Genomic DNA, 12,745 nt, shown 5'->3' on the forward strand with positions numbered 1-12,745 from the left:
CGGCTGTGCCCATCTGGCCCAGCTCTTACTGAGCAGTTAATACCCAAAATCTGTCGTTTCTTCTCACGCCACCATCAGACTCCACCTGCTCACGTCTCATCCACAAGGGCTCTTTTTCAAGTAGAAACTCATCTTCTCTTAAGGTGCTAATGGAAGTGATGGCTCCCCATTGTACCTTCCTTAGACATTTATGTGAGCTCTAATCCGAACAAAAAGCAGCTAAGAGAGACATTGGGGCAGAGGGGGGATGACGCTTTTTCAGTTACCCTGAATTACAACTCCTGAATAACTAATAACTCCATCTGCCCCTGAAGCTATGTAGTGAGTTGGCCTTGCAGGGGTAGACAAAGCCCTATTTCTTTGTCTTTTTTATTTTGATGTGTGGTTGTCACTCCACGAAATTCTATGGCACCTTGATTGTGCTACACTCCTACAGGACAAGATGGGACAAACAGATGGAGTTTGTCTCAGCATTTCACTTTTAACGCAGTCAAACCCAGGACAGACAGCCGCAGGCACTCAGGTGTCCTGGACTCTGAGACCTCATCAGCGGCCACACCGCACTCACTTCCAGGTCCGCCCTTGCAGTCCGCCAGCTCTGCACTTCTTGCTTGGCTTTGTGTTTGAGGCTTTAGCACTTTACGTCTGGTGCTCTGCTGTCCATCTCAAGCCTGGTTCAGCCTCGCCCACATACACCATATCTCACTGCCCCAGGGGCCCATCCCACCTGATTCAAGCCTGACCCTGAAACTACCCCAATGTTAGCCTGTCTGGCTGGTGCTTCCCATTGGCCTTCCTGAGCAAGAATATAAATTTTAGCTCCCGTTTCTGTCTCTGTTTTAGAGGTCAGGATGAGCAGAGGCAGCTTAGATGTGCATGCAGAAAATAGTTACCAGCACAGTGATTATGTATGTGGTATAATTAGGGACCATTTTACAGAAAAGTGGTTAGGAGCCGAAACTCTGGATTTCGACCCCTTGGGTTCAAATTCCACATCCATTACCTATTAGCTGTTTAACACTGGGAAACTTCCTTAGCCTCTCCAAGCCTTGTTTTATGGGAATGATCATAATACTTACCTCAGAAGATGATAGTTGAAATTAAATGAGATATACAAATACTGTGCCTACCATAGTAACTGGCTCATAGTGAGTGGTCAGTGCATTAACTAATGCTACAATCATTACTGTGACCAGGTGTCATAGGGACCTTTGCCTCCACTACTAGGCATTCAGTTCTTTATCAGCCCCTCCTCAGACCTATTACACAAATGCACAGTAGACTCTTGGTGACAGCCAGAGAACTTGATTCTTAATGGGAGGGCAATGAACTCAAAGAAACCTGAGCGTGGAAATGGGTGGAAAAAGTGGAAGAAAGCAAGAGATATAGACAGAGAAGTAAGCACTACATATGAACTTCATCTAATTCACAGGTGCATCCAGGCTTCCCCTCCTGACTGGTTGTGGCATGAGTGTGTGACTGGGGATGAAAGAGAAGACCGTATATTGGATAGGTAACCATGATGGTGTTTCGGTGTTGAACGACTCAAGGAGTGCTGTGCACAGGGGAGATGTTAGGGGTGCCATTAAATACAACATAATGCGAAGAGTGCCCTCTAGAGTTGTGTGACAGGGTCGCCCTGAGCCGACAATGTCTGTCACACTCCTCCACATCCATTCCACATCCATTCCACACTACTCCACTGCTCCCCCACCCTCCCATTGTGCAAATCCCTGCTCCAAGCTGAAGAGTGATTGATCTAAGCCAGTAGTTTCCAACCGGGAGCCATTTGACATCTAGAAGACATTTAGTTGTCACAGCTGGGCAGAAGAGGGAGTTGCTACTAGGATCTCACCAGTAGAGGTCAGTGATGTTGCTAAACATCCAAAAAATGCAGAGGACACCAAAGAATTATCCAACCCAAAACATCTACAGGGCCAGGCTTGGGAAATTCTGGACTAAGTCAATCATGACGATCGTTCAGGAGCTCAGACCATTTTATGTGTAGAGTGCTGAGGTGGAAAGTGAAGAGATGGTGGAGTTTCATGTGAGAGCTGACATGGTGAGGATCCACAACTCCATAGATAAAGTGACCTTAAGGTTACTCAGTAGCCCCATCCCCACTCCTGCCTTCGGGAATTCACAGAAAACTGAAGTTCTATATCCATGTCACCTATGTCTGGAAAAATAGGGAAGCTCCTCATTGACATTTAAGTTAGATTTTTATAGTTTTAAAAAGTATATTTTACTTCTAGAAAAACACCTCTGTAGATAACTCGTTATCAATTAAAAAAATTAACATTTCCTTTTCCTAAAGCCCAGGTGGACATAATTTTGGGATACATTTGGTTTCATTCTCTGTCTCCTGAGTTTCCTGGCACTTGCCCCCTCCACTCTTGTAAGCATTGGACTAAACCACAAGCTCCTTGAAGGGAGAGTCTTCATCCTTCTCACCTTTTTATTCCCCATAACTAAAACAGGACCTGGTACGTAATAAGCACTCAACAAAGATTCATTGAATGATTGAATGAGTGAACATGTATATGAATATAATCTGGGATTTTGTTCTGAATTTATTTTGTTGTGTTTCTCCTAAGACTTACTAGGCATCTGCACAATTTTTATATGTCTACTGGTACCTGATAGTGAACATGACTCCCAAGTATCAATTTCATAATTTTTCCTAGAATCTTTTCACCTATCTCCTCATATTTCTATTTAACGTACTTATCTGTGGACTTTCTTATTCATTGTAATCTTCCTAAGCCTCACGAAATTCACAGAAGCGCTTGCCAGCTTTTCATCATCTTTTAATTGAAGCCTTGTTCTTTTCCAGCAGTGTTCGGCCTGCTCCGAGCCTTCCCAGGAAGAAGAGCCTCTCTCAGAGCCTCGTCCACCCTAGGCAGAGCCTTGGCCTATCGTGACTCCAGACATGTCCTCTTGTCCCTGCTGGCTGCACACCGACTTTCCATCCGCAGTTTTTACTGGAGCTTGATCTTCCCACACATGCCAGGGATCTTTGTGTCTCTGATTTTCTTCTTAGATGATTTCCTCCATCCTGTCTCAAAACCCTTCATCCTCTCTAACAAGAGGAGCAGACAAAGGGGTTCTCTGCACGTGCATCTCCCCACCTATTTTGGATTCTCTTACAAACCTTAATTTACCAAAGCTAACCCCAGCAAAGATTTTTTTTGAAAATATATTTAACCATGTCACTTTGCTAGAAGAAATAGCAAAAATAATTAAAGAGCTTTCATGCCCCCATGAAAGCACCAGAACCAAATAAAATCGATAGATAATGTCAATTTATTTAAAAGGCTCTAAATCATAGATAAAGAAAAAAAGGAAAACTCCTAGTTTTTTTAGTGAAATGGGCACAACATTGATGCCAAAACCTGATGAAGATTGCACGCACGCGTGCATGAAAACCGTGGACCACTCTCACCATACCAATGGAAAAATCTTAAATAGGATATTAGCAAACAACATCCAACAGCAACCTTTTAAAAAATACATCATGATTTCTTAAGTGGAGCTTATTAAAGAAATTTAGGAAAATTTAATATTGGAAAATCTATTAATTAAAAAATTATTAAAAGATTAAAGAGAAAAGTCACTTGACCTTCTCCATAGATGCTAAATTTGCTCAGCAAAAATCTAAAACTTTTTTCTAATAAAACAATATACTATACAGTGAAGCATACTTTATTAACATGAATTCATGTTTTATCTATATATACCAAATGCAGTTCATGTACCCTGGTTGGATATACCTTGGAAAAAAAAAGAAATATAAAATCATTCTACAAATAATGGAAAAATTTAAATATGGATGAGATATTAGGTGCCATTAGGAAATTATTGTGAATTGTCCCAATTCTGATAACAGTGTTGTGGTTACCTATGAGAATGTCTTAATTCTTAGGAAATACATACTTAAATATTTAGGGGGTGATGTGTCATGGTATCTAAAGTTTAATTCCAAATTATTCTACAGAAAAAATGTATATAAAAAATACTAATAATTGTTGAATTTGGGTGATGGCTATAGAGATGTTCATACTACTATTCTTTCAACTTTTCCATTTGAAAAACTTTTAATGAAATGTTAGAGATTGGATGAAATTTATAAAACTAATCATGATGGTACTTTGCTGATATACTTTCCCTCTCTTATTGTTCTAATGAGACGCTTTTGGTTCCAAGGATCAGAGACCCACTTAAGTTGTCCCAAGAGAATATTTTGTAAGGATGCAATGGACCGGACCCAAAGTTGAAATCCAATACTCATGGGCACTCAAGTCACTCTAAGAAACTGCCAGCTCTCACTGTGGCCTTCTGATTGTCCACCTAAGGCTCTCTCTGAGTCTCCACATTCCTTAGTGCTTCTTCTGCCTTCTCAACTCTCTACAGATAGACTTCCTTTGTTACTCTCAATTTCCACTTTTCACATCTAACAAAATTAAATATGCATCACTCTTACACTCATCAACTGCACTCATAGAAATCTATCTCGACGGCATGCTGGTAAGAATTCAAAATTATATCTACATAGGTCTATTCATTGCAGCATCACTGTATGGGTGCAAAGCTGAAAACAACCAACTTTCAACTTCCTTCAAAATGAGACTGATTAAATAGAATATCATAATCCATACAGTGAATGGACTATGTAGCCATAAGAAGCAATGAGAACACTTTCTATATACTGATATAGAATGATCTCCAAGTTATATTGTAAAGTGAAAAAAGCCATGTATAGTATACTTATTATGGCATGTTACCCTTTTGGGTAAAAAATATATGTAAATATATACAAATATACATGTTTATTTCTACTTTCATAAAGAAGCGATGGAAAATAAACTAAAAATTAATTTTTAAAAAAAAAAGCTTTTCTACGATGGGAAGAAGAAAAGAGGATGGAGGAGACAGAGACAGAAGCAAGAACTTATTTTATAGTTTTGCCAGGTTTCCTAGGATTTAGGCCTGTAACTGGTAGAGTGGCATTCTATTGGCCAAGCAAGGCACAGGGCTCAACCCAAATTCAAGGGAGAGGAAGGAGCTTTCACCTCTTCAAGGGCGATATGACAGGGAACATGTGGCCATCTTCAGTCTGTCACCACATTTCTAAAAGGGATGCAATAAAACAACCCAACATCTGCTTCATAATGTGATGCAATAAAAATCATATAACAGTAGCAATAATCTTACCTAAAAAATTAAATCTGAACATCTAATCAAGCCTCTAACTCTCAGTTTCTGATTATATAATGGATAGAAGAAAATGTTAAACAATGCCTTATAGAAGCAATCAGCCAGATCCAGAATATGGGACATTCTACAGGACAAATAACCAGAGCAGACCCTGTGCAGTTGATTGGTAAGCAATGCCCCTGTACTGGCACTGCTGGACCTAAAGCCTTTGTTCTGTGAGCCTGAACCCAAACTAGGACGTTGATAAATGCTTAATCATATCTTACCATTGCTCTTACCACTCAAAGTTAATGCTTAATCATATCTTACCATTGCTCTTACCACTGAAAGTTCAGTTGCCCCCACCAATCAGGAAATGAAGGATGTAAGTTTATAACCTTGTTTCCCCAGCAACGCTTCTCCTTTTAAAAACCCTGTTTTCTGCCCTTGCCCCTGCCCCACCTCAGGGCATGTCTTCAGTTCATACCAAGAGTTATGATCTCCAATTTGCAAATCATATGTAAATAAAACTCTCCTTTAATTTCTTTTGGAATTTTTTGTTAACACATTAATAAACTTGTTTGTTTTTCTGTTTTTCTGTTACAAGGGTCTCAGCCAAGAACTTGGAATGGTAGAGAGAAAATTATTTTTCCTTCCCTACTCTACTAATTCTGTTAAAATGTATTTTAAACATCTATCTGTTAAAAATTCACAATAAAATATTAAGAGATGGTCAAAAGATAACTGAGGCATATTAAGTTTTAAGAGTTTATTTGAGCAAAATCCTTTGGAATTGGGCAGCGGCAAACCGGAAGGGGTTAGTAGCACTTTACAGACACGAACTTGGGGAGAAACTTTGATAGAGAAAAGCAAGGCAAAGACCGTAGTGATTGGCTATAGCTTAAAGCTTGGTTGGCTGTTTGTGACTGGTTGTTCTTAGGTTCCAATTTCATAAGCTTGAAGCATTTACAGGCTTAGATTTGGGCTTGCTTACCTACATAAGCCACCGGGGCATTAATGCCACAAGTCTAATGGCCTTCTTATCTAATTAATTTAACAAGGTGAAACTATGCGATGTCTGGGATTTGCTTTAAAAACATAAGAGAGGGAGATAGGAGATGAATGAAATAAAATAAGCAAAGTGTTGATGAACTCACACAAATTCTCCCTTCCCCCTTTTTTTAAAACATTCATCACTTACCATTAACTGGATGCCTCATGATGTTACTTGGTTTAGGCTCTCTGAAGAATTAATATAATTGACTCAGCCAAACTGTAGGCCACCTAAGGTACATCTATCCTTGGGTTTACTCTTCACTCACTCTGAGTCCAAAGAGCTGGGAGGAGTGAATTATAAAGTAGAAAAGCTGATCGCTTGGGTCTGCCCTTTGGAGAGGGTGGGGTTCAAAGACTAGGGCACTTCACAGACTAGAGGTGGCTGAGGGGTGAGCAGACACACTAATGAGTATCTTCAGTACTGGCTTCCTCAAAGTGGGAGAAGCCAATCTTTGAATTGGATCAGTTTGCATGTTCCAATTTAATTTCAAAAATAACAGTAACATCTTTTTGACTCATAAATTTGTGGTAAGCCCCACATCTGTTTGGCTACCATCTCCTTTGACTGCTCATTGTCACCAGGAGTGAATGGGGATCAGGAGTTACTACCATCCCTTTATGGCTGAGGCAAGTGGCAAAGTGATTTACACAAAGCACCGAGCAGTTGGTTCTAGGGGAAATAAATGGACTGTATTTTAGTAAATCAACTAGACTGCGTCTTTGGGGAATTCTGTTGCATTGAAAGCAATTTTCAAGATAAGAAATAATTATCTTTAAGCACCACCACATGTCCTCCCCCACCCCCACCCCTGCCACTTTAAATTTTGTTTAGGACTTTCCTACAGAAATATACATTGCCAGCAGAGGGGAGTGTTGGAGTAGAAAGAAATAAATTTAAAAGTCAGAGAATAGCCTGCTTATAAAAGGCCTTATGGAGCAGGCTTGGGAGTTTAGAAGTCATGGTTTTGCTAAAGGTGGTGACCAAGAAGGTAAAGTTCAAATAGAGCAGGGTGAATTAATTAGACAAAGGCTGATGAAAGCTGGGACACCAGATAGGAAGTTCAGTTACAAAGTCCAGATCTATGAAAAGCAGCAGTGGAAACGTAGAGGATGCAAAATATCTAAAGGATATTCTGAAGGGATAAATTATTTATTTTGATGACTAAAATGTAACGATACCCTAAAGATGGAGTAAGAATGAGAACATCTATGGAAGGAAGGCAGCCACTCAGTCTCTTATTAGTAGGAGCTCAAAGTAAGCAGGGTAGGAAAGACATCTTGAAGGCAAACCCGTACATATATAGGCACAAAATTCTTCAATTCCTTTATAAACATTTACTAAATTGTGGAAAAGGTGAAATTCAGGAATTTTAGACCATTTTTACTCTTTTAAGAGGATAATTCTGGGCCCAAGAAATTAATTTCTTAATATTACAGAGTTATACACTGAGTGGGCAGAGGGTTTAAGATATTTGTAAAGTTATTTAATCATTCTTGCATTTCCTTCATATCACTGATTCTAAAAACTTTACCAGGGTCTAATAATCTTAGCCATGGAAATTTAGCATAATTTTGTTTACTTTAAATTATATTGATCATAAAATGCTTTAATTACCCATGGATAAAATTCAACTGGCAATAAGAGTTATTCTCAGGTTTGAAATGAACAAATTTTACGATTGAGCGATGGCCATGGTTGATGTTATTGCTTTCAGAGAAAATAGCGATCTAACTTCATCAGGAAACCAATGCATCATATCCCGTGTCAGTATCTTCAAACAGTGATAATCCGAGAGAATTGTAGGCTATCTCTCAAGAGAAATGGCTCTAAAGGTACAGCTAGCTCTCTAATTTCATAAACACATATATCTTGTTGCAATTTGACTATCATCAAAAAGTTAACTCCTTGACTTGAGAAAGCTAATACTGTAGCTTTCAACCTTGGTTGCACGTTGGAATCATATGAAAAATTAAAAAAAAAAACAAAACTGATTTTTAGCTCCTTCCCCTTCCCCATGCTAATCTAATTATTCTGGAATGTAGTCTGAGGAGAAAGTCTTAGCTGCTTCCCGGGCAATTCTAACTCACAGACACAGTTGAGAATGTCAGCTGTTTCTTAGTGATTCTTTGAAAGCTCAGATTTCTTTTCACTTTTTAACAATTTCCTGAAGTTATGAAACCTTATTAGAATATCTCACTGGTGTAGGAGAAAAAAATGCCCGAGGGAATAAAAACAAACATACAAATAATGCAAGGACAAAAACAAAAACAAATAAGCTTTTCTAGGAAGTAGGAAAGCACTTTAGGGAGAAAATTGTTACTTGAAGAAATTGTTTAAAGGCTTTTAGATAGACAAAGCAGAATCAATGACTACTTTGTGTGGAAACTGTTGAAGCGAGAGGAGGTTGGAATTATTCAGTATAACATAGTAGACAGATGTTTCCCTTTGGCAGAGAAGCTATATCCTATTGGTTTTGTTATTTGCTTGGTTGGCCAACAGGTTTAGTTTTCTTAAAATCATCATGCATTAAGAGACTACTGTTGCCCCATAACACTGGCTCAAAGTAAAAGTTTGATAAATACCTTCTGAATAAATGAGACAGTTTTGGCTTGGAGAGAGGGAAACAAAGGGAATGAAGGAAGTTGGTAGCTCCACTGTCCAGATAACTATGCTAAATCAAAACATTTCATGTTCATGTTCATGCTACTCACAATCTTGATTCTCATTTCCTGTGTAAGTCATAGAACTACAAATCTAATCTGGTCACATCTAATACACACCTACCTCGCATTTCCAATAAGATCTTGTCCAGTCTCCTCTCAATACCTCCAATAAGACTATCCAATATATCTGTGAGTTTTCTAGATTCATGATAGCACAATGCTTTGGATTTACCTTTCTAAACTGATTTGTAATTCTGATGAAAATAGAAATGTAAGAACTAGCACTGAGTTTGACTTGAAGTCCTTCCAGCTCAAGTGGTCTGTCTCCATAATCAAGAGTAGCTTATAGAAAGGCAGAGCTATCTTCACTTAGTTACTTTAGCTTCAGAAGATCAGGGTGTATCCCCCAAACTTCCATTTTCTTCTTTTTGTAACTTATTAGAAAAGAACATATTGGGGTACATCACCTTGAACATTTTTTTGTTTCTATCTTCCACATACTCTTAACAAGCAGACTCCATGAATGCATGCAACTGAAAGAAGTCCTTCTCTTTATATGCCTACATAAACCTCTTTCAAAGGTAAAGCAATGCCCAATGACCATGAAAAATTAATTCTTGATTACATTTCTACACCTTCTTTATTGTTTTGATGAAGATCTGTCTCTTGAGTCAACCTGTACATCATTCCTCCTCATTTCCCTTGACCATTTATGTGGACTCTTCTCAGACTCCTGCAGCTCCATTATATCTTCCTTATGACTTTAGAATTGCATATGTCATCCAAGAGCTTATGTAAGAAGAAGATAGTGTTTGCCATTTTATTTCCATTGCTTTTCTGATGATTCCTTCCATCTGGACAGCATTGTTGTCTGCATTCTAGAATGTATCTTGCCAATGCTTTTGAGGAACAATCAACCATCATGCTACATCCTGTTTGGAGCTAAAACTTAGAGCACAATGTTTTCATAATTTAAGTATGTTTTAGAATCAAATTTTCCAAGATACATTATTTGAATTTGGCTACAGATAATCAAACTCTGCTCTCAAACTCTTTTGTCACTATTTCATTTTTTGCATAATCAAGTGAAGTATTAACTTAAAAAGGCTTTTGTGTTCCATGTCTAGTTACCTAGTATTTTAAATGACATAATGTTAAGCATATAAATTTAGCTCTCTCCTTCAAAGGCAGTGTGTGAATCTTACTAATTTTTATTAGAACACAATAAACCCTGCCATTGATATAACACTTTAGAACTCTTGGATAAAACCAACACCTTGTAATTAGAATGACAAGTTAATAATCACTGCTATCTGCAGGCAACAACAACAACAACAACAACAAAAACCGTTGGTTTACAACAACTTGTTTGATCAAAAGCAATTTCAAATGAACAGAATAATTATGTTTCCAGGGAACAATGCACTCACAGATGAAAATAGACTTGGTTATTTCCTGCCCTCCACATTTGCATTGGAACAAACAGCACCCAGAGCGAACAGAAAAAATATTGAGCAAACACAGTTGCACTGGCAACCTCGAGAATATAGAATTGAAAGGTGAGGTTAGATGGGGAATAGATGTGTCCCCCCAATAGAACACTTCTGGAGCATCACTACTCTGCTTTATTTCAGCTCCCTCTGTAACCCTTTCTGAGCAAATCAGTAATATAACTTACATAATAAGCCAAATCGTTAACCAGTCACATGGTAAATATCTGTCTGGTACCCATACTTAACTCAAACTTAAGTTATCTACTACTAGAGCAGGAAACTGTTGTGTTCCAATTCATTAAACTTGTATATGTAAATACTGTGTGGAGAAAATACTACCATATATCAATGGGAAACATGTTTTGGTATAATGTTTGCAGTTTCACTTACATGTAGAATCTAAAAAACAAACAAACAAGCAAAAAAAAAGAAAAGGAAAGAAACAGACTCATAGATACAGAGAACAAACTGATGGTTGCTGAAGAGGAGGGGCTCAGGGAGGGATGGGTAAAAAGGTGATGGGGAATAAGAGGTACAAACTAAATAAATATAAAATAAATAAGCCATGGAGATGTAGAGTATAGCACAGGGAATATAGTCAATAATATCATAGTAACTATGCATGGTGATAGGTGGGTACCAGACTTATCATGACATCATAGGTATATAAATATCAAGTCACTATTTCGTACACCTGAAACTAATATAATATTGTATACCAACTATACTTAAATCAAAAAAATTTAAATAGTATTTGTTAAAAGTTGTCCTTGGATAATAATCTAACTCAGTTGTTTCTCAATGGCAGCTATTATTGGCGACACTTAAATCAAAAAAAATTAAATAGTATTTGTTAAAAGTTGTTCTTGGATAATAGTCTAACTCAGTTGTTTCTCAATGGCAGCTATTATTGGCATTCAGAAGGGACAATTCCTTCTTATTCTGTGCATTGCAAGATGTTTAGCATTCCTGGACCCCACTTACTGTCAGTAGAATCTGCCAGTCTTATGACAATCAAAAATGCTCCCATATACTTCAAAATGGCCCCTAGGGCAAAAATCCTTCCCTCTCTCCCAATAAAGGATCTTTTTGTAAGGTTTCCCAGAGAAATTGAAGGATTTAATAAGTAATTTCCCTATTGTATGGTCCATGACTCTTTAGAGAAAGTCTAAGCCAAAGATACAAAGGAGAGCTGAATCTAGAAGATATTTTGTACAGAACCAGAAAAATATTCATCTCCTTCTACCTTTTGCTAAATTATGCCTAAAAAGTGGTCTAAAGTTAGAAATTTAAAATTGTTAAATTCTCTATGACCAAAAAAATCTCCAATAATAAATGACAACCTAGGAACATGTTTGCAGGGTTTAATAACTTTAATGTATCAAAAATCCCCAAATATCATTAGGAAAAAAACTAATATCCAATAGAACACTGGATCGAGGAAATCAGCAAGCAATTAAAAATAAGAAAAATGGTTGATAAACATGAGAAAACACATTCAACCTCATTTATAATCCAACAAGCATAAATCAATAAATTAAAATGACAAAGAAGTAATATTGTTTTACCTATAGTATTGAAACTTAATTTAAAGTAAAAAACTCAGTATTGGTGAGAATTCAAAGAAGTGAGTAAATAGAAACAAAAATGATGTAGCCCTTATGGAGAAAATTTAGCCATAGCTGTCAAAGCCTTAAAATTATGCAAGTCATTTAATCCATCAACCCTACCTTTGGGAATTTAGACTAGGAGTATAATTGTGGTTGTGAGCAAAGATTTGGCTACAACATTGTTCAATGAATCATTATTTTTTATAGTAACAAAGTAGATACAACTTACATTTTTAAGAATAGAAAAATTAGATTAATAAACTAGGGCATATCTAGAAAACTATTATGAACTAAAAATAATGCTGTTGAAAAATATTTAATACCATGGAAAATATTCTTAGTAGATCATTTTTAAAAAGCTACAAAACGATTGGCATAATACCCTTTTTGTAATACATATATGAATGTGTGTGAGTGTGTATGAGAGAGAGAGGGAGAAAGAAAGAGAGAGGGGTGCTATGTCTCTCTTGGCGAGACTTTCTTTTTTTTCTTTACAGACTCCAAACCCAGCATGGTGTCTGGAATGTAGAGTGTATATTAGGAATGTATCAAGTCAATCACATACCTAAATGAATGATGAATAAAGGACTATAAAAACATGTGTATTGGTTCGGAGTCTAAGATGAATGATTTTTTTTTCTCTTTTTTCTCTTTATTTTCTGGGTTTTATTCAATCCATATGTATTACTTTTGTACTTTAAAAAAGAAGAAGTCATATAGAAAGCC

The sequence above is a fragment of the Pteropus alecto genome, unplaced genomic scaffold (assembly GCF_000325575.1).
Source record: "Pteropus alecto unplaced genomic scaffold, ASM32557v1 scaffold21, whole genome shotgun sequence".
In the NCBI taxonomy this organism is placed as follows: Eukaryota; Metazoa; Chordata; class Mammalia; order Chiroptera; family Pteropodidae; genus Pteropus; species Pteropus alecto.